Source organism: Pyxicephalus adspersus, chromosome 5 (assembly GCF_032062135.1).
Source record: "Pyxicephalus adspersus chromosome 5, UCB_Pads_2.0, whole genome shotgun sequence".
Taxonomy (NCBI): domain Eukaryota; kingdom Metazoa; phylum Chordata; class Amphibia; order Anura; family Pyxicephalidae; genus Pyxicephalus; species Pyxicephalus adspersus.
The window spans coordinates 71,494,999-71,521,079 of record NC_092862.1 but is presented as its reverse complement, the minus strand read 5'-3'; the positions used below and the strand labels follow the sequence as shown (position 1 = coordinate 71,521,079).

The following is a 26,081-nucleotide window of genomic DNA, read 5'->3' as shown; positions in this document are numbered from 1 at the left end:
CAGGGATCAGCAGCTTGCTTCCTGGTGCAGAATGCCGGCTTGTTACTTTCAGTTTCACTCTGCACTGCAGCCAGGAGCAGACATGTGCTGCAGCCTGCATCAAGGAGACACACACAGGATTATATATCGGGGGATGTCTTATTCACGGGTGTCTTATTTTAATTATTTTTTCAAAAATCGGGGGTGGCTTATTTAATGGGGATGTCTTAAAATCGGGGAAACACGGTACCACTGACACTTGTAATGTTTGAGTTACATAACCCTGACCCCTACCCTTTGTCAGTTATATAACAACTGATCCCTGCACACTGTTACATAACCCAGCATAGTGGTTTATTATTATTATTAAGTACGTTAGTAATAATAAGTGGTTAGTATTATTAAGTAAGTGCGTTACACACTCTTCCCCATGTATACTGTTGAAAACACACCACTGTCCCTAGTTTTTGTGCAATACACACAACTGACCCTTGCATTTTGTATATTTCACCCTTGACCCCTGCACTTTGTGGATTACATAATAATTATCCGTGCGCTTTGTATGTCAAACATTCTTGAACCCTGTACTTAATGCATTAAGCACTCCTAAACTCCTGCACTCTTTCATCTCATACTTCTGACATATATGCTCCATGAGTTTCTCACCCCTGACCCCTACACTCCATACATTACACACTCCTGACTAGTGGTATTGGGATAGTTTAAATCTCAGTTGATTTCAGCTCAGATGGGAGCTATTCCGACCTTGGAATTTTTGAGCAATCTTGGTTCTTGGTTCTGATCCAATATAGACATTTATATAAAATTTTGATCCACCTGAGGCAGAGGTGTTTACATTTAAATACATTTCTGGCTGCATATTCACCTGTTCTGCAATTACTAAGTAAAAGACAAAAGAATACACCAAGTAACTGAAATTACCCAAAACAGTACCCATACTATATTATAGTATTACATACTATATTTTTTCAGAAGAAAGACAATATCATATTAATTAGATAATTTTAGGTAGCATAATCTTACATTTTGGGTATATTTACAACAAGGTGTGTGGGGATTAAGAGCAATATTCAATGCCCAATATGGTTAATGCATACAATTAACATAGGAATAGCTCAATATTAGCCTATTATTTCCACCTCAGTTGAGTCCATCTAGTATGTATCCATCCATACTTTCTGGGTATATTCACCGGAGATGAGCATAGAAAGTGTTTCAGTATGCATACTTGGCTGGGTACAGATATTTTTTTGGGCTAGAACACATAACATGTAAAAGTAATTTTAGTTGGTTTAGGCATAATACATTTATTTATTCTAATTACAGGGGCCATGGGAATGCATAGCTTTTAAGAAATACTATACATCAAAGCAATTTGGTCAATAAACAATTGCATGCAAATTAAATGTTAAGACTAGGCATTTTCAAATTAATTAACTGAAGGTAACTTTATTACAAACCACCTATTTGACTATATTAAATGACCTTAAAAATGGAATGAAATCAATAAAGTAATCTGCTAAAAACCATAAAAGTAGGTGACAAAACACTAATTAACTAATTTATCTGCCTGAATGTAATCTAATTACTGACCACAAATCCTTTAACTGTTCTTGCATAAACTAATACATTAAAATATTTTTGTTAACCTTTACAATTTGTTTCTTTTTCACCTTTTTTAACACCATAGTTCTGCAATGCACACTACTTTACTAATTAGTGCAAGTTTACTTCTTGCTATAACTCAAAACAAATGTAACAGTCTGCCCCGGCTTGTTTCAAGCCTGGCACATTAAAGTCTGCCCAGGAATTGCCAAACATTTCCATGAATTTATTTTAAAGTGTATGTTAGTTAGACCTCATTAAGTACATTTTAACCAGGCTTAGGTGGCCAGAAAGTAAGTGAGCATACCCCCCTCCTCCCCATGTGCACCTTACTGTACCATGCAGGCTCGATGCCTTCTATTAACCTTTGGAGGTCTAAGTGTTGGGTGGCAGGGCCTCTTTCTTTCATCTGGTCCCCCCCAAAAATGTGGAAATTTAAAGAAGGGCTTAGTGGATCTGAAGACCTTTATTAGTAAAGGGAATATACACCAGATATTGACCATCAGCCTGTATTAAAATCCGGTTAAAATTGAAGTGGCACTCATGCAAGAGAAGCTTGCAGACAAAAATCTGACCTCAAATTTATTAAGAAAGCTCCCTAAAAAGGCAGCAAAGGATTAACTGTCCACAGGGAGGGCAATTAGAATGAAATACCATTTTTATAAGTAGCCTAAATCTCGTCTTTGCAGTTTATCTTAAAAAAAAACTGTCTATGCATTTTGTGACTTATTAAGGACCACTTTCTAAGGACTGGTGTACCAGGCATTACAAATGGAATTTATACATTCAACACAATAAAATATTGCAGTGATCATTTCTATACTATGGTATGCTTGCAACATCACTTAGCATCATTGATTAGCATGTATATTAATACCTGCACTCCATGGCAAAACCCTTGACACTGGCAGTGGAGTAGAATTTATTTATAAATTGTGTACTTTGTTGTGTGTGAGTGTTTCCAGCAACTACTACAACTACTGTCCCATTCTCCTGTTTTATGGGGCTACACACTCCAAGGACAATCCAATGGAATACAAATAATAAAGCCATTCCCTAATGTATTTTGGAATATACCTACATAATTCCAAATGTATGTAATGCACTTTTTGAATCAGCTTCTACCAGTGCTGTGCTTCTCCACTCCAAAAGCTCATGTGTATGCTGATAAAAGAGGAATACAAACTCTTGTTAGATTATTATTTTCTATTAGTATTAGATGTAGGAGAATTCTATTCCTAGATAAGATACTTAAGATGAGTAAGGTAAGTCACATAGTTAGTGACTGATACTGTTGAATTGTACTTTTTATGGTGTTATGCCTAAAAGTCATTTAAGTTGTAAGAATCTACTCTTAAATTCACATTCTCATGTATGCTAAATGGGTACACATAAATGATTAATACCATTGTATTGTAATTGTTTTGTGAATTGAAAAAGGATCATATTCTTAGTGATATACAGTAAATTTTATGTGTATTCCCTGGTGGATAATGAATCAAAACATACTGGTATTATTCTGCTATTGGTGGTCATTAGGTAATTAATCAGACACTAAATATGAGAAGCAATTAACCGGCAATGGGGCTCAGCTTTGTAGCTTGAAAATATAAAAACTGTAGCTGATCAGCTATTACAAAGCTTAAGTCATTAGAATTCTTCTTTGGACTTGTTTTACCCAGTGGTGCACATATTGTTATCTGGAAGAGAAATATTAATTGCAAGGATACTCTCTAGAAAGCAGTTGTTATATTATTAGTCTAAGTTTCAGTTACTTTAAAACCATATCATTTGAAATCTAGCACAGACAAGTCAAAACAAAATAATTTGAATGTCAGTAAAGACTCTAAAATATGCTTCTATTGATAAAGGAGTACCAATAAGAAATTACAAGGTTTTTCTTAAGTGTAAAGTAATTAGCACCCTGCAAATCAGGTTGTAGCTGAAAAACAAAAGAACGCTTATGGTCTGTATTAAACACCTCACAAGAGTAAAAAACTCTTTAGACAATCTTGTCTTTAATTTCCTAAAAGTAAAGCTAATGAACTGAACATTGCTATTCAGCATATGTCTAACATTGCTCTGATCATACAAGTCCTAGAGCAGACAACAGATGTAGTTGTTAATAGGAGGGGTGAGGAAATAAACTGAAAACATATTTTCTAATCCCATACCATGTCCTTAGGAAACATTGATGGTTATTTGTTTACATTCATTTCTTTTCCCCTGTCTGAATTTTAATGAAAAGAGTAGTTAATACATTACCCTTCATATAAAAAAAGAACAGTATTCTCATTTAATCATAGCTCATGAATGGAACAAGATGACAGATGACACCTGCTGAAAAAAAAAACTATCAATCCAAACTAACTGCTTTAAAATAAATTTAACGAATATGGTAATAATTAAGTTACTTTTCAATTACTTTAAATTGGGATAATGAGGCTGATGTCAAAAGTGTGCTCTGGAAACTGCCACGTTGGCCATTGTAACAAACCAGCTTCAAACTGGTATTACTAGGTCAAAATGTAAACAAGGTTTTGTAAAACTTAGACAATCAGATATTTTGTTTTTTCCTTGTGCCCCACAACAGCTTCATTGTTGGATTTATCTGCAATTTTAGACTATTTTCAGACTGGTGGTGAGGTATCAGTGCACATATTGCTTCCTCATACCCAGTGGTGGACACAAACAACAGAGGGCCCCTTTCGCAAAAAGACTAATTTTGGTCCCTTCCAACAAACCCACCCCATCTTAATCTCTCTCTCCCTCTAAATTATTATTATTATTATTATCAATAAACAGGATTTATTTAGCGCCAACATATTACACAGCACTGTACATTAAACAGTAGGGGCTGCAAATGACAGACGAATACAGACAGTGATACAGGAGTAGAGGACCCTGCCCCGAAGAGCTTACTATCTAGTAGGTGGGGGAATTTACACACAATAGGAGGGGGATATGTAGTGGTGGGAAGTAGTGGTGGTTTCAAAAGACAGACGAAGATGGGTAGGCAAATTTGAAAAAATGGATTTTGAGTGCTCTTTTAAATGAGCAGAAAGTAGGAGCAAGACGAATAGGACAAGGAAGACCATTCGCGAGAGTTGGGGAAGCTCTGGAGAAGTCTTATATCCGTGCGTGTGATGAGTAAGGAAGCCATTAGTAGGTCATTGGAATAGCAGAGAGAGAGCTGCTGGGGGAGTATTTTTTTACCAGGTCAGAAATGTAAGTGGGACAATACCTGTGGGAGGGATTTGAAGGCAAAGCACAGAGCACAGCTTGAATTTGATTCTAAGGTAAAGTGGAAGACAGTGTAGAGCTCTTATTCTTATTCTATATGAATAGGCATTGCGGGTGCCAGTTGCTAGGAGCCACGTAGGGACTAGTATTTAGTTACTAGTTTTAGCAATGTTTTTATATTGCATTTAACTTTAGCTGTTTGACAAAACTGAATATTTTTTCTCTTTTAATTATCTGTTCTTAGGCTATTTTCTCATTGATTCGAATGTTTTAAGATAAAATGCCTTTAGAAAACCATTCATTCAGTACTGCATATACTCTATAAAAAGATTATATACAATAACATATTTAAAGTAAATAGATAGTTAAAAAGCAACTCTACTTTTGTGAAAGAAAAAAATAATACCCTCCTCCAATCAACATATTTTACAAGGATTTTAGGAAACTTTGCAACAGATACTTACATTTCTTTGTTCTATATAAATATTACCTTGACCACTTACTTTTCAAAACAATCATGATTGGGAGTGTCTGGCGTATTGTAATCAGACACCTCCTAGGATATAATGAGAAAAGTCTACAGTATCTAAAAGGGATGCCCTTTAGAAGAAATTAACAAGGAGTTTATCTTCCCTATTCTAGTCTGTCTGATCTAAACATTGGGGATGCTTAAAATTTAACTAGTATCTCTTACATTTCTGGTCACATTTCTGTACACTAAATATGTGCACAATTAGCCTGATTTAATAAAGCTCTCCAAGACTGGAGAAGATACAATTTCATCAGTGAACTTGGTTGATCCAGCAAACCTAAAATGGATCTGGTCAAAGATTGAAAAGATTTGCTAACAAATAGCAAATGACTTCCAAAAGAAATTCATTCCTGGTTTGAATCAGGCCTAATGCCTCCATTGGCTACAAACTGAAATGGAAAAGCATTCCAAAGGGTGTCATTTGTGACTTGCACACGAAAATCCACAGCAATTTTTTTTGTATAAATAGACTTCAAAATGTCAGTGGAAAGGGGGACAAATGTTGATTTATTGCCACCTGCATAGGGCAACATGATGACATTTATGGCATTATAAAAAAAAATTGATATAGCTGTCAGATGATTTTCTGGTTTACTGCATGACAACAAATTCTGTATTTATATACAAAAACAAAATTTGTTCACAATACACTTTGTATAGTTGTACTGTTCTATTAAAAAAAATGTATAATGTAAATCTAAATTTAATTAAAACATATTAAACAACTAACATACATTTACATTTTATTGTCATTGACATTCCCTCAAACATTCCCTCATGGGAATCTTTTAGCTCCAAGTGTTTCAATCACAGTAATTGATTCCTACCAGGGAATGTTTGAAGGAATGTCAGATTCACAGTTTTACAGAACTCTATGGGGTCCTAAAAGTTGAATCAAACCTGTGCTACTCTTGATGCTTTGTAAAACACATGAGCCTAAAAGCTAATATACCAATGAATATTTGCAGAAAACTTTTTCAAATGACCAATATGATTTAGTTTTATTGAATTGTAATTGTAAGGAACTTACCCGTCCTGCGAGCCCGCGGTGTCCCTGGGGATCCCAGCCGCAGAGGGAGACGCCGCTGTAGCAGGCAGCATGGCTGAGGCTGCTGCTCTGCTCACAGCGTGTCTCTCTCTGCAGGCGGAGGGATCCGTCCTGGCCAAACTACTGTTCAGCCAGGCGGCATCCTTTGCATCCCTTCGGACGTGGTTACTGAAACTCCTGCTCTCAGCACTCCTTTGCATGTGCAAAGTAGTGCACGTCCTAGGGGTGCTGTGGGAAGAGGTGCGCGTGCTACTATGCGTTCCTCTTGTACCCCCCCAGGGGGTGGCACTCGGCTGCCTCGCCCCGGGGCGGGACATAGTTAGTTTGAATTCCCTGGGGCCAATCGGCCGCAGGGGATTCACTAAGTCTCCTATCAGACGGCGCCAGGTGGCGCAAGGTCATTGGTCACTCTGGCCATTTAAGGAGAGCCTGTCCTGTACACCATTGCCCGCTATAAGCCTCTGTTAACACAGTGTGCTTGAGTGCGCCCTTGTGTTGGTTTAAGTTTATCTGCTTTTGTCATCTCCATAGTGACCTGGTCTGAAGTTGACTCTGCTTGAACTCTGCCTGTCCTGACCTCGGATTGTTAATGACCATTCTGCCTGCTACCTGCCCTGACCTCGGATTGTTCTTGACCTGTCTTTGCCTTACCCTCTTGTACTTCGCTTGTTTGGAAATAACCCTTGTCGTGCTTTATGACATTGAATAAATTGATTGAAAGATATCTGGAGTTGGTCGTGGTTTGTGTGCCCAGGCGCATTACAGTAATATTGAAAAATATACTTTTTTATTATTTTATTATTTATTATTGTTTTCATCTGGGACATGCTTCTACAGGTCCCCCTATCCCACCATCAATTTTGGTGATAATACTATGTTCAGTAATTTACAATGAGTATTTACTTAAAAAGTTGGAAAACATTAAAACATGACTTCCTTGACTATTCTTGACTCCAAATAGAAACAATAGGTGTTTTTTTGTACAGAAGTAGTGTTTCTTAACTTCAACCTACTGTTAACTGTACTGTAAGCCAAGATAGTAAATAGTTGAAAGGACTTTTGAGTATAAAAATGAACTCAATGTATATTTTTCAGTATATTCTTTTAGACTGTATATTGGGTGACCCAATGACAAATGGAAAAGCATGTAAGGCAGACATTCCCTGCAGAGGGAACTGCTATTACTGGTGGGTTCTCCAGGTAAAACAAAAAAAAAGTGTACATAAAAACTGTTTACAATAAGGCATGATGACAAAGTCATATAACACTGTAGCTAACAATAAAATATAAGTACACTATGCATTAGTAACATTTTTATTTCCCCTGGAAGCTCTACAAACCAACAAAATCCAGAATATGCAAAGTTTTAAATGTATTATAGTGTTTGTGATCAGTCTCTTTCTTCCACTAACTCTTTTTTTCTTTAACATCATATTAGATGTGTCATTAGCCATTATTTTCACCTAGGAGTTGCTCACACATCTACAGAGAACAGAATGTAATAACGACTACATTAGGTATTCTAGACTCCCTAAAGTAAATCAACCATTAATTCTATTTATTCAAGATATTTGTGCAGACTACCTTGAAGATTACCTAAGATATTTAAAACAGAAGTGTTGTATTTTATACTGCCTCTGCCTAACAAAACTTTACTGATAAAAAGAGTTTTTCTATATGTAATTTTCATATAATATTTCCAATGAGTACAAGTGATACAGTGAGTAATTAAAAATTAAGTACTCTCCTGCTTAACACTGAGCTTTTTCATTGTCTTTACAAAATGCTCATTCAAAAAAATCTCTCTTTTATGATTTATAGTGGGTGCAGTGTACAATTTAAAAAATAGGCTGACTTGCTGTATGTAAAATGTGAAGCACTCTAGTCACATGTTCCATGTAGCCAAGTGGCCGTTGTATTTAGTGCTGATGCATCCAACCACCACTTGTACCAAACTTTCTGTTTTTTTATTTTATGTACCTTAAAATTCACCTTCATCCCCCTAGAACCTCCAGTGCTTCTCAAACTTTCTAATATGGGGGAACTCTGGAAATCACTTTCAGGGCTTCAGAATATCAATTAGATCGATACATCCAGTTGTAGGTACATTTTTTTTGCTTTTAATTGACAAGATTGTTGAGTGGAGAAGGCTATCAATTAACAACTTCTGAAACATGCCAACTGTTTCCTCTCAGACTTTAACATGGCTGGAAACAGAAGTCTGTATATTTCACCACTAAGGAGAGCTTTATCTGGATTGTGTACAATGATGGTAATTTGTGTGATTGTAACTAAGCTATCTTCATACACTACATGGCCATGTTAACAACACTGACAGTTTACCTTTACTTTAGGTACACTTCAAAAGCTATTAAGAACCTTAACAGTTTATAGATTTTGACAACATGAGATTTATTGCTCCTTGCTAACACATTTTAAAAAACAATCACTTCTGCAACCTATTTTCACAAAGCCTAGCAGTACACAATAATTTACCCAGATATACAAAATATGTATATGATGCTCTACCTGTTATTATTTTTTTTTTTCATCTACAATACAGAGCCCTGTCTGGCACGGGTGGTTTGATTGGGTGTAGTAAGGAAGGGTTAGAGCTTATTTTTATTATCATCAATTATGTTTTTTTTCTTTTATAAAAAGAGTTCTTAGTCCTCTCTAGGTGCATTTGTCATTACTTCATGCTTCAGTGGGCTGGGCTACTTCACAATCAATGGGCTTGGGCACCATTTTGTTTATGTGTTTACATACAGTTGCATTCATGTTGTTGTGGTTTGGACATGATATGTAGCTTTTGGCTGTCCTTGAACAACCAGCTCCTGCTTTGAATTCAACTGGTATGCTTTCCATCTGCAATGAGCTACTCGCAGTTGGGAGAGTACTGGAGATGGCCCATAATCACACTTAACAAGAAACAGTGGAATTGTAAAACCATATGCATATAGGGATGACAAGGAGCAGCTAACTATGCTGTTTTAGACTGCACATCTGAAAGAGGCCTAAGTGTAACAATGATGGGATGCAAACAGTTCTGGCTCTGGTACAACACCAGTTACACAATTAGAGATTAAGTACCCTTTTAAAGGAGACACAGACAGCAATAAAACAATGAAATTATGTCTCAAGCATGCCAAATAAAAAGCAGAAAGCATTTGGTGCAACAATACATACCCTGTTTCCCCGATTATAAGGCACTGTCTTATATTTTTTGAAATGCTAAAATATGCCCTAGGTCTTATTTTCAGGGGGATGTCTTATCTTTTCATGAAGAAGACTACAGTACACATTTATTGTTGAAAATCACTCATGTGCCATTGATTGTCCCCTTCTGATCACTCATGTGCCATTCATACGGTATTCCCCTTCTGATCACTCATGTGCCGCAGGGATCTCCGTTAGGGCAGGGATCAGCAGCTTGCTTCCTGGTTCAGAATCGCGGGGGCACGTGTGCCGGCTTCTTACTTTCAGTTTGGCTCTGCACTGCAGCCAGGAAGAGACACACACTGCAGCAAGCATCGAGGAGACACACACAGGATCAGATATCGGAGGATGTCTTATTCACGGGTGAGTGCCTTATTTTAATTATTTTTTCAAAAATCGGGGGTGGCTTATTTATAGAGGATGGCTTATAATCAGGGAAACACGGTAGATTTACTGTGTCACATGAATTATATGCCACTGGATGTATGAAAAAAATATATATTTTTAGTTAAGTGCACTGGTGGAATGTATCACTTATACAAGGTATAATCCTCTGTTTCACCAAATGCACTGAGGTTGCAGATAGAATATGGTGTATTTGCTTATTTATATCAATTTGCTGCATTCTTTAAAAAATGAGATAAATGTAATTATTTGCCTTGAAATGTACAATGTCAGCTATGCCACTGAAATGTGGCCTTATGTATCTTAAACCTGTATTTTAAGGTTGATAAAAGAGCTTCAAGCTATGCTACGTTGTCATTTTTGCTTAGAAAAGTAATATTGTACTGTTCTCACCTTTTCTGTTCCAGAGAGTTCCTTTCCAAACAGAGAATGGATGATCTACTAACACAAAGATTCTGAGAAGCCCATCATAGCTGACAGTTGCAATGAGACCCAGGTCCGTCCCTCGAAGCGTTTATAGTTTCATATATTCCTCATCAGATACTGAATCTTACAGCTCTATATTTATCTGACACTGAGATTTCAGGACGAAAGACATCATTTTTCAGTGCTGATTCTCTGGACCCTTTGAAAACAGATATGTATTTGTCCTGTAAATGGCAAAAAAACAAACATATCATTAATAAATAATGAAATGGCTGTTTGCCATTTCAAATATATCAGAATTGTATGAAAGTATCTCATATGTGAAAGGGAGTGTTGTTACATTAGTAAATAATTATTGCTTATTACTATATTGTTATGAAGATACAAACTTGGAAAACAATGGAATTGTATAAAAGCCCTTTAAAACTTTTGTTAGCACATACTCTACTGAAACATATGTACCCCTTAGTGCACAGCAACTAGGAACACTCATTGCTTTGTGGTACACTAAAAAAAAGATGCAGGTGTGCCTTTGGAGAGTCAGTGCATGTTGAGAAACCACAAAATATGAATGGCCTTAAACGTGCATTCACGTACGTACTGGGCGAGAAGGAAAAGACTATCATATCATATCATAAGATTTATCATAGACTCCATTTTGTAGAAGAATCATCAATGAGAAATATCACGAAAGCTGACTGCATTGTGAGGGGTGATTGTCCTGTAAATCTAATAAGGTTTATTTTATGTGTCTATTAATCAAATATAAATAAGAAACAATGATTACAATGACCAAAGTTTAAATAACAAACAATGACTAATAAACTGGGATCTGAGAGGAGATAGTCTGAGTATCAGGCCCATGCAATGACTCTGGATTCCTGAAGGACCACTGTTAACTTCAACCCCCATATTTAACTACCTTTATGTACCACCTACTTTACTATGTATAAATAACACTATGTTTTTGAATAAATCAAAACAGCAACTCTATTGGAACTGGTGTCTGTTCTCTTACGATCATAATATTAACCTAACACCTGGCGTTTCTTTAGGTAATAGATACATTTTTCCTTGACACTGGGTAAATGTTTAAACTGAAATTAGAGATCCAAGAAATCCAGAATAAGGTGTATATTGAGATTGCTTGTATGTCGCAGGAGGCAGTGTCATGATACAAAAAGATAACTACTCAGAAAATGGTATCACACTTCACTTTATTTTGCTCTAAAGCATTACATTCACTGAACCATAGAATGACTACAAATAAAAAAGACATTTTGCTTGCATGTATACAGAAGCCAATATACACCTTTTGCCTATCTAAGAAAGGTGCATGCAGGTGCAGGTCCTGGACCTGTATTTATTGATTTACAATATCTTTTTGTAAGTACCCCCTTGTGTGTTTTAGTTTATTTCCAGTTCCCCTTTAAGTGGGTCCGTTTATTTACTGTGGCCTTAGTATTTTTTTTTTAATTATTTTGTTATACTTCTGAAAGGAATTCTCTTGGGGTGTTGTTGAATACTAAAAGTCTGATAAATTTGAATTTGCTAAATTTATCAAGTATCTATTGCCGAGAGGAAGTACTTACCACATGGGAACAACCTCTGCTTTAATGTGCCCATATTGATACTTGATTCAATGAGCCTGATTTATTAAAGTTCACCAAGATCGGTGTTTCATCAGTGAACCTGGGTGATCCAGCAAACCTGGAATGGATCTGGTACAGGATTAAAAACATTTGCTAACAAATAGCAAATGACTAATATTAAATCCATTCAATTAGGTCCAGCAAACCTGTAATGGATTTAATAATAGTAATTTGCTATCAGGTTCAATGATGAAGGTGTATCCTTTCCAGCCTTATAGAGCTTTAATACATCAAGTCTGATGTCTGGTTGTTTACACTTTTTAGATCGTTTTATATACACAGAGCAATTAAAAGCATTTTATTGTTATTTAACCATGATGTACTGGTCTGCAATGCTCTCTGGGATTGTCTTGCATCCTGTGCAAGTTTCATGCCCTTGAACTACCATACAGGTATAATAGTAAATAGAACTAATCAGTAACTTAGCTTTGAGCTCAAGCAGCCACAGAAAGAAGCTTAGCCGCTCAGTAGTCAATCCAAAGAGCACACAGCTAGAATACGAAATCAGCATGTCGGTTTAAGATACTTTAAAACATGCAAAAAAAAAAAAACTATTGAAAGTTGAATAGTACAACAAATAAAAATCAAGCGATTCTTACCTCAACTTGGACAGTATATGTAAAGTAAAAGTACCTAGACTTTTCTTCTAACTGTGTTTTCATTTACTGAAAGACTTCTGGTGGCCCTTGAGCCTCAATTCCTAATACAATACACTGTGCTGAAGTAACCATACAAAGGTTAATTCTGAGTAAAAATGTGTAATCTTGTTCTAGTAAACATAGCTCAGGGTCAGAGTTTAGAAGCCACGGGAACAGAATTACAATGACTGCCAAGATCAGCAGAAGGAAAGTGCTGTTATGTATGTGCTGTCCACAAACAATATATTGTCACACATATCATTTTTGTCATAAAGGAAAAAAGTGTGGTATTATCATGGTTACGTCCTTTGTGCCAGATAGTTATATATGGGGTTAAAGGTTTATATCCAGCTTGTACCATAGGGACAAAAATAATTAGTTTGGGGGAAAACAATGCTATAGTGGGCTTTTGGGGATATAGAGATAATTAATAGCTTGGCATCACATTTATGGCATTTTCTTGACTTTTGGATTTAGTTTGGCCCCTTGGATTTGAATGCTGTATCATCATGCTAAGCTGTTACTAATTCATAGATAGGATGCTTACACAGGAATAGTGAAGGGCAAATTTGCCCACATTAGGTTCGCTGGAATATTACTCTAACTTTTGCAAACGTATCACTCACTGGCTTTTTCCATGAAAGCATATCAGCAGGGAACTTTGACTTCCTGCTTTTAGAGCTAATAGCCCAACTACTACATAGAGCCAGACATCGCCATTGGGGAAAAATATCAATGCAGGCTTAGAAAGCAACATTGAAAGCCTACATTGAAGTCTTTTAACAAACATAACTTAATATGGTATGTGGTATTCATTTTTTATTAAAACAAAAAAAAAATCAGTTAATATTATATATTTTACATTCACCATGCATGGAACCGAGCAGTTCAGAAAAAAAGGGGGTAGCCAGCAAGTGCCCCCTTCCCTAGAAATACTAGGCCCAAAAGAGCCTGACTGCCCAAAAAAAGGTGAAGGAAAGAGTATTCTTTCCCTTCTAGAACATACTAGATCCCCATGTTCCCCCAATAGTGGGGTGACCCCAGAGATACAGGGTCATCTTCACAACCTGTCATCTAAATATTATGATAATCTGCATATGGGGGCATATAGAAATATGGAGGCGCCCTTTATTAAAGGATATATTTATTAACAGATATTCACTCCTTCACTCTTGGCAAGAGTTCATATCACTTCTCCTATTCTAACCATAGCTATATTTTATAAAGAAAAAAAAATTTCTAGGATGAACCTACCAAAGTTTAAACCAGGTAATAGTTTGAATAATGTGCTTGGTGGGTAGCTTGGTTTTGTTCACCTTGTGAATGTACACATAGGTTAGTGAACACAGGGAATGACTAACTTTATGTACACTAACATTTAATTAGCAGCTGTTTGCAAAATTCACAAAAGATTCTACACATCTACATAGTTTGATAGCAAAAGTAAGTGCATGTGCAGTATTTAAAAAAAAAAATATATATATATATATATATATATATATATGTGTATATATATATATATATATATATAGATAAATATATATATATATATATACACACACATTGTTTTGTACTAAATATAGCTTTTCAATATTTTTACTAAATATAGCTTTTCAATATTTTTATTCCCATTCCCATATCATTAACTATAATATTAATATATTATTGATGATGCTATAAAATCTATCATAAAATCTATCATATCATAACTTCAATTCTGCACAATAGGGAAGAATAGCATTTCCTTAGTGGCTGCACATTTGCAATATATATTGCAGCATATGGCTTACTAGCTGCATGAGATTTTTCTGATTTGTAACTGCAAGAAATTCCCTCTTGCATTAAGTTTCAGGCTAAGAGATGATTTACAACTCCACCTCAAGTGATAATGCAATTTTAGAATTAAATATCTTACATTAACTGCTGTAAGGTCCTAATTTATGTTTTGCCAGCTTATTAAATGATCATTATTAAAAAAAACTGATAGCAAAGTGAAAATAACTCAAATAAATATCTGCAGGCATTGCCACATTTTTAAAGCTGGTGACAATGAAAACGGTTTGCTCCTGTGTGCATTTTGCGAATTATTTGAAAACCAAATGTTAACAGTGCTGCAAATTTATGATACTGCAGCTAACAACCAAATGTTACAGTGGAGGAAATACATAAAGCCGAGCAAGCTCAGTCTATAAACTATGTGATGTCTAGGTGTCTATTTTTTATATAATCTAAAATATCTCAGATTTTATTGTTTCTTTCATTATGGAAGATATACAGGTATGTAAAATATAACACAAGAAAATAGAATGTATTATCTCCAGCACATTAAAATCCACACAATATTTTTTATTTGACTAAATTTAAAGAGCATAGAAACACAAATATATTGTAGTAACATAAATAAACAAATACCAGTGTTATAGCAATTGCTATGATGAGTATAGCAATTTTTTTATTTTAGGGTGTGAAACTGTATTTTCAAATATCACCACATTGTTACTGTTTATGTTTATAAATAGAGTTAAAACACTAATCAAATATATAATTCACAAGGTTATTCGCCAAGTCAGATCCAACAGTGTGAGTCAAGCAAACAAGCCTTTGTTTAGGATCAATAGTTATTTTCAACCTGCATACCACATGTAAAGGATATTATTCCTATAGCTGGACATCCAAAAACATGTATGTACCCTTTGTATCCCCTATAGAACCACATCCATTTCCAAACTCATCCTGGTATTGCTGGATGTATCTAGTAACCTCAGAAAAGATATCATGGGGTGGATATCATAGGGATCATAGGGATTTTATTCAATTTATGTGATGATCATTACCTGGTGAAAGGTTAATTTATATTATTCTATTTTTCTTATTCTCTAGTCCAATGTAAATTTTAGGATCATGGATGGTTGTTTCTCACTATGGATGTATGAAGCTTAAAAATCTGTTACACCTGTCATCAACAACTAAACATACAGTTATTTGCCGTTAAATTGTTATAAGGAGGTTGCAGCAATGACTGCTGTAGGAAGTAGAAAGCCATGCTGTATCATCCTTTTACATCTGTGCATGAAAACACAAACAGATAACCAATAAAAACATGTATATGTAGTTTCAGTTTAAATATGATAAATATATTTCGGATGCATGAAAAATATGTGCTTTTCAGAAAGCAGCTACTGCATAAGTAGAAAAGCCCATCCCCTACCAACATGCTGTAGAGAAGATGCCCTACTCTGTATGTGAAATTTATGGTCTCTCTGCAAAAGTCCACCCAACCTCTACTTAGTTAGAGCTAGGTTTATGCATTCATGACCTGTTCACACCAGCACGACAAAACAATGTTGTGTTAATTTAAATACATTTATATAGAACTCTGTTCTCAACTATTGTAAGATTGTTGCAAAGGATAAAAAAGGCACACAAGCCTTTGGAGGAAAAGAAGTTGAAGTTTGATAAGGAAAGGATTCTTCACTGTAAGGTCTGTGAAAATGTGGAATAGGCTAAGTTCTATAGATTGCTTTAAGAAAAAGCTGGATGCTTTTCTAGAAGCACAGAATATAACTGGGTATTAAGGATTTAAAGTAAAGACTGTTAAACCAGAAAACAACCGATTGCCTCATAGAATTTTGTTTCCTCTGTTGAAGCAAATTGTACCAGGGTTTTTTTTTGCATCCTCTGGATCAACTATGCCCATAGGGTTTTATATCTGAAATACGTTTATTTCCCTAGGGGTTGAACCTGATGGACATATGTCTTTTTCAACCTGACTTTTTATGTAACTATGTAAAATATTTGGAAGTTTCAGTTTGCATTAAGGTAATGCTACTTTTATAAAAGTCACTCTTTACAACTTAAAAAACTCTCAACTTATAATTAATATAACTTTTTTAAGCTCAGACCGCCATTTCAACTATATAGCAATGAGTTAGTACAAGTTGCTAGCTCACAATAGTATGCTCCCTTTCCTTTAAGTATGCTCTCTATAATGCCTTTCTTTTTTCCTCATGAAGAGTTTCTTTTCTGTTCTTAAACTAAATTTTGGGTAACATTTACTATCCTCCCTCTGCTATTACCCATAGAAAAAATGGCAGCTTTAATTACTTACCTGTGCCCACTATTATATGCCCCTTTGCAGTGCCTCTTCTATGGGTAATAAAAACTGATCCAGCAATGGAATCCCAACTTTCTGTAAGCTAGTGTTGTTGCCACCCCTCTTGGCAATGTCATTACATCACTGCAGTTTGTAGGATCTAATTGAACCTTGCCTCTTGACAGCCAAAGACAGGTGAAGATGGAAGACCTGGTGTAATGTAGGTAATAAAATTGGTCTTTAAAATTATTTTTTTTTTCTTTCTAAACTCAGCATTTAATTAGAGAGGGTAAAAATAAAGCACGAGGAGGGACACTTGGTTGAGGTCCAACTGGAAACAATTTCTTTGGATCTTCCCATTTAGCTTTTCACAAGTATCTACTGGAAATCTATTTTTATGACATACAAAAGTAACAAACCCAGCAATATAATAACTAGTTATATTCACCACATTACAACAGCTATTTAACTTGTTATCAAAAAATAATCTATCAATATGGGAATTATAAAGCATTATTGAAAGAAGTAATGCTGCAATTGCTTAAACAGGCTGAAATGTAATCAAATCTTCCAAAATAGTTAATATATTCTATATAAATATGAATTTGTTACTTACTTGCATATAAGACTGTTAATAGTAATATCAGTGCAGAATTTCAAGTAGTTCATCACTTCTATGCCCTTCAGAAGAGGGATTTACAAGAGATAATCTTTTTAGCATTCTGCTCTCTCTTCAATGGTATTACAGCAGGTAACAGGTTGAAAAGCAATACATTTTAAGGTTAAGTTGAGGATTTTAAAGGAATTCAAAGCTGATAGTTGGTTTGTGATACAAATCATGCATTGCATCTTCTTACATTTATTTCAAATTATAATACAGTTTATATTATATTTATGTTAAATGTTATTTGAAAAATGCTTTAAATATTTTTTTAACTTTTATACATTTCTAATTTAACTTTTTTATTCCAACATATTTATAGGTTTGCCCAAAAGGTTTCAGATAATAACATATTACATAATACAATATTATTCTAAAATAAAATTGTTTTTTTTTTTATTTTTAATAAAATAAATCTTCTAGAAGGTCAGCAGCTAAGAGAGGACATGCGTGAAGCAATCAATGTATAAGTGAGCCCTGCACCATAATAACATTTTAGCATTTCTAGTTTTGTTTATATTTGGTATAGCATGCACCTTGTACACTAAGTTATGGGTTTTAAGTAGTATTTTTTGTTTTATTTTCAGATTTATAAAATCTTCATATTTCGTAGTGAGTGATTTGTCTTTAAGATTTGCATTGCTTGTTGAGCTCATATGCAGCACTGCAGTTTGTTTAGAGAGTTAATTATTTGCCAATTCACCAGCTTGAAGTGGACTGATAAAGGTTGTTTCTTTACTGACCTCTTTCCAACTAGTGAAGGAACTAATTGGCAGACTGTGTTTATTATGATTAATATTGCATACAGCATTATGAGTTCACCACATTATCATCATGTCATTTGTCTTATTAGCACTTGTAATATTGCCAAATAAGAGCAGTGAAGAATTAATGAACATTATGGTGTTATGTACCTATAATGCCATGTGGTACTGTAGCCAGAAAAATATATATTTCTATTTGATAGCTGACACAATAAACTTCAAGGGCTCTATTTATAAAACAGGGTATCAGACATTCGCTCGTGGGATTCTTCCAAGTCCATGTCCTACAATGGCAGTAATTCCCACCGGGTTCCCTGTTTTATAAATAAAGCCCCAGTGATAGACAGAAGTTGTCAAACAATTTTTTCTCTTTTTATGAGGAAGTAAGTAAACAGGTAGACAAGGGAGTAGCAGTTGATATAGTGTACTTGGACTTTGCTAAAGCATTTGACACTGTACCCCACAGATAGTTAATATGCAAGTTTTGGTCAATAGGTTTAGAAAAGTCAATCTGCAAATGGATAGAGAACTTGTTTAAAGAACGCATCCAGAGAGTTGTAATTCATATTGTCTAGAGGGAATACATTTAGGGGAGTCAAAAATGGAAAAGGATCAATGCCAAGCTGCAATATCTAAAGCTAGTAAAGTACTTCCTTGTAATAAAAGAGGAATAGACTGCAGAGATGGAGACATTATCCTGCACCTGTACAAAGCATTAGTCAGACCACATCTGTAATATGCAGTCCAGTTTTGGGCACCAGTTCACAAAAAGGACATTGTGAAATTGGAGAAGCTGCAGAGAAGGGCAACTAAACTAATAAAAGGAATGGAGGAGCTCAGCTATGAGGAGAGATTAGCTGAACTGAATCTATTCTCCCTGTATAAATATATGATCACTCTGTATAAATATATAAATGGTCCATTTAGAAAACCCATACAGGGTACATCACATTGCCCTATGGAATCAGGAAGGAATTTTGTTTCCCCTGTTGAAGCAAATCGTACCAGGTATTTTTGCCTTCCCCTGGATCAACTAGTCCATAGGGTTTTATATCTAGGATATGTTTATTTCCCCAGTGGTTGAACCTTTTGAACCTGACTTACTATGTAAGTGTTAAAAGAAAACGTGGGTTTGTTCTCCAACATGAGAAGTTAACTGGCCAGTTCACTTTGCGGCTCAATTTAATTGACAGATTGAGGAACCACATTAAACATTTGCTTGTTACAAACCAGCATAATCTAGTCAGATTCCAGCTCAGACAAATCAATATACACATAATGAACATTTATTATGTAAATAAAGATTATTTTTCATTATGCCTTTATAACAATATTCTTTCTTTCAGCACAAAGATGCATCAGGACAGCATAATTTTCCAATATTTACCTAATGTTCAATACCATCATTACTTTCCTTTTAACTGAACGTCATCTTACTTATCATTGAAATGTTTTTACTTCCCCAAAAAAAAGCATTTGAAATGCAATTAGAAATTATTTAAATTTTTTGTTCAAGTGATAGACGAGAACATGCTTTTAAAAAAACAAAAAATATACTTAAAGTACCTTATGATATTTATTTCAAGAATAATTCCTAATAACACATTTTCATAACAGCATGGAACAGCATGCTAGCATCACTTTCACACACCTAAATTTCTTATAACGTGCTATTATTAAGTACTTGAATCAGGAATTAGGAATGCAAAAATAAACTATGAATATTACTTGGTCAAAACAATTATATCAATACCACTGAAATGGTTTATGAAACTTTATGTATTAAAATCCTCAGCAAAGGTATATCTATGTATAGTATGTTGTAGTCAAAATGAACACGTCTAAAAGAGGTTTGCTACTTTTATCACAAAGGAAACTCTGCTTGATACTTTTTTTTTATCAAGGGCCAGAGGGACAGAAATGTTTGTTGACACAGATGCTTTATATTCATCTAGTAATAACTTTTTTACAACAGCATTTCTGCTCAGTAAATGAGAATGTTTTTTTTCCATTAAAGCTGAACTCCAGGCAAACAGATAAATACACAGCTGAAATAAATTTAAGAGAGCTGTTTTATCGGCCAAGGATTTGCATATTTTTCCTAAGGTTTAAACAGCACTGCCACAAAGCACAACAGTTAGGTTAAAAACTGACATAGGTTCATCAATTTCAACCACTAGGGAAATAAACATAATACAAACCATCATATTCCAGATAAAACCATACACATACAAAACTATAAACATAGCTGATCCAGAGGAAGGCAAAAACAATCAGAGATTCAGTTTGCTTCAACAGGGAGAATTTTTCTTATTTCTGATGCTATAAAACAATCAGATGTTCCCCGGTTAACAGTCTCTGGTGATATTTCTTTAAAACCTGACAAAGCTAAACTGGACAGTGAAAGAGCAGCAAGATACTTAGGAGATCATATGTCTGCTCGCTTCTACTAATCTTCCAAGAACATGAATGTAGGACATCTAATTATGCCTGGACATTGCTCTCCCTCTTTCTTGAGATCTTCCTCTCCCAGTCTAAGTACTGCTGTGGAGATGAAAGGCTGAAATCAAGTAACATTTTGTATACTACAATATAATAATAATGTATATAATAATATATACTTGTGTTCGATAGTGTTTTTATTTTATAACTGGAGTTAGGATTTTATCTGATTTTCTGTATATAACTCATACTTACCTGTATGTTTCTAAATGCAGTTCAGTGCAGGATTCCAGTATGTGCAGAATAAGAAATGATTCCCAACATTCATGGGGGCTGCAGATCTGAAACCCAGAAGAGAAGCTGAGAATGATGGTGGTGCCTATGCTAGAACGAGGTCAGTTAAAATTAAAAAAAATATGATTGAGCTGTTTATTATATTGTGAAAGACTTGTCGCCTTCTGCAATAAAGGATCTGCTTGGTTGCAATTTTTTGTATTTTACATTTAGTTCCACATTAAAGAGGGTGCTAAGCTGCAATAAAGGATCAGGGTTCAAGACTAGCTTTTAGTATATCAGTTTGCTCTTAATGTACTTATTTTATTCTGGGCCAAAAGTGCAACATTGACTTTAACCTTGCTTCTTCTCCTTGCTACTGCTATAAAATTAAAAAATGTAATAATTGTCTGTTTTCTGGGGAAGATACTCTCTCTGACCAACTGGCTGCTGGCTGACATATACAGTATGTTTCTCTGCCTTGGATGACGGTAGGTTCTGTAGAAGGAAGAGCAACTGAATGGTACCAAATTGATAAATCTGTATTTACAAGGTAGGTTAACACAGGAGACTTACAGGGTAGTGTTTCAAATGGCAGTCTCCGAAAGAGCATTTACTTTCCAATAAGACAACATGAAATCAATGTTCCTGTTACATTATTGTTAATATAAAATAATTGAAGTGTTTAACAGAGAAATATATCTTTATAATATTACCACCAGGTTAGGGATGTAGGTTTTTAGACATAGGCATTACCAGCAATTAGAACTTGGGGCATGCACCTCACCCCTCTCACTTGATTTCACAGGTGTGGACATCACTTTTTTTTATTTCTCTATTTATTTATCTTTTAGCAACTGTAAAGCCATGGAAACTTCAAAGATACTCCTCAGGTCTGATGTGATATAACAAAAACAAGAGGCACATAGAACTCCCAAAAGACTCCCTTTTCTCTGCTTTGTGTCACTACATTTGTGGTCAGGAAAGTGCAATTTGGAGGGAAAGGAGAACTAGCTATGGGGGAGATTTTTAAATAGTGTTTAACAGTACAGAACAACCACATTATCAAAGTGTCCTCTTTAATTATTAAATTTGATGTACAGAAAAAACAACATGTTTCCTTTTTTATTTTCATCTGAGACTATTTCCTACAGCCATATATGTCTACATCCCCAGCAATTTTGGTGACAATAGCATAATATAAAGTATAATATAGAGTATGGAGGCTTTCCAATTAACTTTACTTTGGTAGGCACAGATACAATTTTAGCTCACTGTCTTTTTTGTGCACAGAGCTTTTATTATTACAAATAAACTTTGTTTGCTCAGAATGACTGAGACATATGTGTTCTAGGAATTCAGTGAGTCAAATCTGCAAAATCTTCCCACACCCAATATTTTACACTATTGTGTATCATGCAAGGACTATTATCTATGCAACTTTAGGTCCCCAGAACTACAGCCAATAGAAAGCCCCAGAATTAAAAAATGTAAAAGTACATATAAATCCATATATGTGCATCAGTTATATTAAATATCCAGAAAGATTGTCAAGTAAAGCCAGATAATACACTAATCTAATGTATCAAAAGCTAACTGCTTAATTTCCTTACTCTTTTCTGAAGCTTTCAAGTCTAAAAATACTCTAATGTGCATTAAATTGAAGGAGCTTAACATATAAATGCAGACTGTTCCATCCTAAATATTTTAAAAGCTTGCACAGAAAATATCGTTCGTGTTCACTAAGAGTTTAATTCACCACAAACGCACACATGAATTATAGCAACCTCTTCTAATAAAAAATGCAACAGTGTAGTACAGTTATGGACCTGATATATTGTATACTGTATAGATGCCACTATGGGACATAATCCATTAGAAAATGTCCATTAGAAAACAAGTATCAACAGATCCATTCATCATTTTAGATACAGAAATATGTATGTATGGGGATAAAGTAACTGGATCTGGCTAATGACTCTGAAGTACAGTATAAGATGCTCTATTCCATTTAGTGGGTAAAATGCTTTTGATTGATGCTGAAAGTAGCATAATTTAAATTTCTGCTTAATATGAGAATTGCCAATTAAAGAAAATCGTGAAAGCATGGCTCCGACAGAACACATACTGTTAAAGTGAATCGTAATGTAACTCTTGAAAGTATATGAGCAAAGCTATACAATCTGTATCTATTTATAAATACATAATAGTAATTTACTCTTTACTTAAGTAATAGGTGGCTAATAATATATTATAATGTACTACTAGGATAAGAGAACAGATGCTTCTAGCATTATTGCTCCTTCTGTTGCTCTTGTAGAATGCCAAGTTTTTTTTCTTTACACATGTTGAATCTTCTTTTTCACAACATGGAAAAGGCATTGAACAGAATTAAACTTTGATTTCAGTTACTGATTTTAAAGAACATTTTACTGAACAGAACACAGAATAGACTTCTCCAAGTCAGGATATACAACATAGAGAGGGAGCTCAGCGGGTAGTGGTTAACAACCTAATTCTGGCTTGGCTCAAATGTAAACAAAGGATGATCACCACTCTCAATGCTGCTGCTTTTCAATGCTTTATTCATGAAAACACAGACGCAACATCAAAGAAGCTCACAAACTCTAGTTTACGCAGCTTTGTGAAGTTGCGTCTGCTTTGCCATGAATAAAGAATAGAAGAGCATTGGTGTTGCGTCTCTGTTTCATGAATAAAGCATTGAATAGCAGTGTCTCGGAGTGCACCGATCTTCCTTTGGTTTACATTGTTATGGATAAATGTTGAACAATCAATGGCAAAGAAAATATTTTCACACACTGCATTGTGTTTCCTGTTATCTAGAATAGGAAACAAAAGTTCATACTTAAATCGAAAAAAGTTGCAAGCTATGTGGGAAGCAAGGGATCCTTACTTAGATAAAGTTTAGGCTGTAGAGAATAACAGCTTGCAAGGAATGTTTCACTTATTTTAATGAATGTGATAATAGTTCAGTTTGCACAAAAGAAAAAAAACAGTCACAAATGGAAATGTAAAAGAAGAAAAAAATAGACAAAAAAATGCATTGAGAGGTTAAATTCAGCAGTTTTTCACCTCATTCACTAAACAATTCACTTGCAAGGTAATAAAAGTGAAAAGCCTATATTTCTTTTGTAAATCAAACCTAATGCTCTACTAACCAGCCTGAATAAGGTGCAATTAAACTTTAGCTGAAATAGCTGCCCCATACACTGCCTCTAAGCCCCAACACTGTAAAATAATGTATACAGACCAAAAGGGATCAAATAAGAGGAGTTTATTGCTGGGTTTTACTTGCAATGGGACTATTCTTGCACTGAAACAATTCAATGCCAAATTGTTTCATCTAGATGGATGTAAACAGGGTTTTACTTACCTTGGTTACAGGCACTGACATCATCTGCCACAATACAAGACTATTACTCTTGTGTTGTAAGGGTGGGAAACCAAGTATCCACTCACAGTCTGTATCAGTCAGATGAAAAAGGTAACAGCTGCCTGGGCAGCAATGGATGAAGTCAGTAAAGTGCATCATATGTTCATTGCCACCTACATGGAACAAGCTCTCCAGCAGCAGTCTCTACTTCGTATAACATTACTGAATACCTGGTTCCCATTCTTCTTTCTGTAAGGAAACCTACCTTAAACTGCAACCGTGTTTGTTACCATGTGATAACGTTTTCAAGTAATCCCCTGAGAAAGCCGTATGGCGAAACGTGTCGAGACAAGAAATGTGTTATGATCACTAATGAACATCTAGGGATCTAATTTGGCTAGTTAATTGATCCTCTACCCCATGGACTTACAATGGGGATTACCATTTTAAAATTAATAAATATTGTATTAATAAATACTTTTGATGTATTAAAAAGTTGCTTAGTAATTTTTATACTGCCAAAAAACCCCAGGTTTCTAATTTTTTCACTTTGAATAATCATCTTTATATTTACTAGTTTTATTAGGGAGGCAGCTTAAATATTTTGATGGAAGATTGCAACCTTGTTTGTTTAGTTTGTTTCATCTTATGTTCCCTATAGACCTTAATGAGCATTTAAACCTTGCAGTGCATTGGATGGGTATTTGTTTCTTCTGTTTAGCTTTAAAATTACAAACAAGTCATTTAATAGAAAGAAATACAATCCACTATAATAAAAATAATAATCCAGCCAAAAAACTGACACCCTCAATAAACTGATGGTTTAAAACATATCATTAATTGAAACCATATTTAAGGTTATTTATATGCTCAAGTAAAAACTGAGATTTTTTTTTTGCCCTCAAAATAGCTTTAGCAAAAAAGAATCTTGGTTTATACTCAGGTCACACCAATAGATGTCCTTGCTCAAGGACATTACCTACTTGAATTAAAACACTATACATATGTTATAGAAAAAAGAAAAATGCCCTCAACAGCTTAGTAGGATATCAATAACCAATTCGTAATTGCAAATTGCGTAGTATGTGCTTTGAAAATGTTGTTAGATGTTGCTTGAAAACCAAACAACAAAGATCTTTTATCAGATTTACTGCTTATCTCATGCTTAAGTAAAAATGAATTAATACTAATTCAGCATCCAATAAGGAGACCAAGGGTGGGAATGTGGCATAGGATTTGCTGACCTAGAGGAAGAATCGTTTGATCAACAGCTGGTTGTACAGTTTGTAAATTACAAGATCGTCTGTAAAAACATGTGTATTTAGATTTCTGTTTGAAGCGTCACCTTAAATTCAGCAGCCTCATCACTGCATCTCGTGATGTGCCCAGTCATTGATTCCTTAATTGTTCCCTGAGAAATCAAGAATAGTGGTTTGACTATTTGCATAATAAAGCTTCACAGCATTCTGTGCAGGTCAGCCAGATCACATGCCATTTAGCCAGATATAATGCAATATAGTCTTTAAAATACAAATAGCATAATGACAGTAATATTATTCAAAGTCAAAAAGATAATTTATTTAGTAAGATTATTGCTTAGGTTATTTGTAGAGAAAGGCATTCCGACTAAGGGGCCATCAAATCTATATTACCATCCATTTATTATCCATTAATAAAGCAATTACT

The 26,081-nt window shown here is 34.8% G+C and overlaps 1 protein-coding gene across 2 annotated transcripts in view; it reads right to left on the bottom strand.

Moving 5' to 3' along the window:
* Positions 1-26,081, bottom strand: part of CDH12 (cadherin 12) — a 410,196-nt gene that overhangs the window by 147,265 nt on the left and 236,850 nt on the right. The window contains exons 1-2 of one of the 2 annotated variants that reach the window (XM_072411848.1): positions 12,730-12,859; positions 10,446-10,702 (exon numbers count right to left, since the gene is read on the bottom strand). The gene's annotated coding sequence lies outside the window, so the exon portion shown is untranslated. Of the gene's footprint in view, positions 1-10,445; positions 10,703-12,729; positions 12,860-26,081 lie in introns of those variants that run through there. The other variant, XM_072411847.1, reaches the window with a different exon arrangement.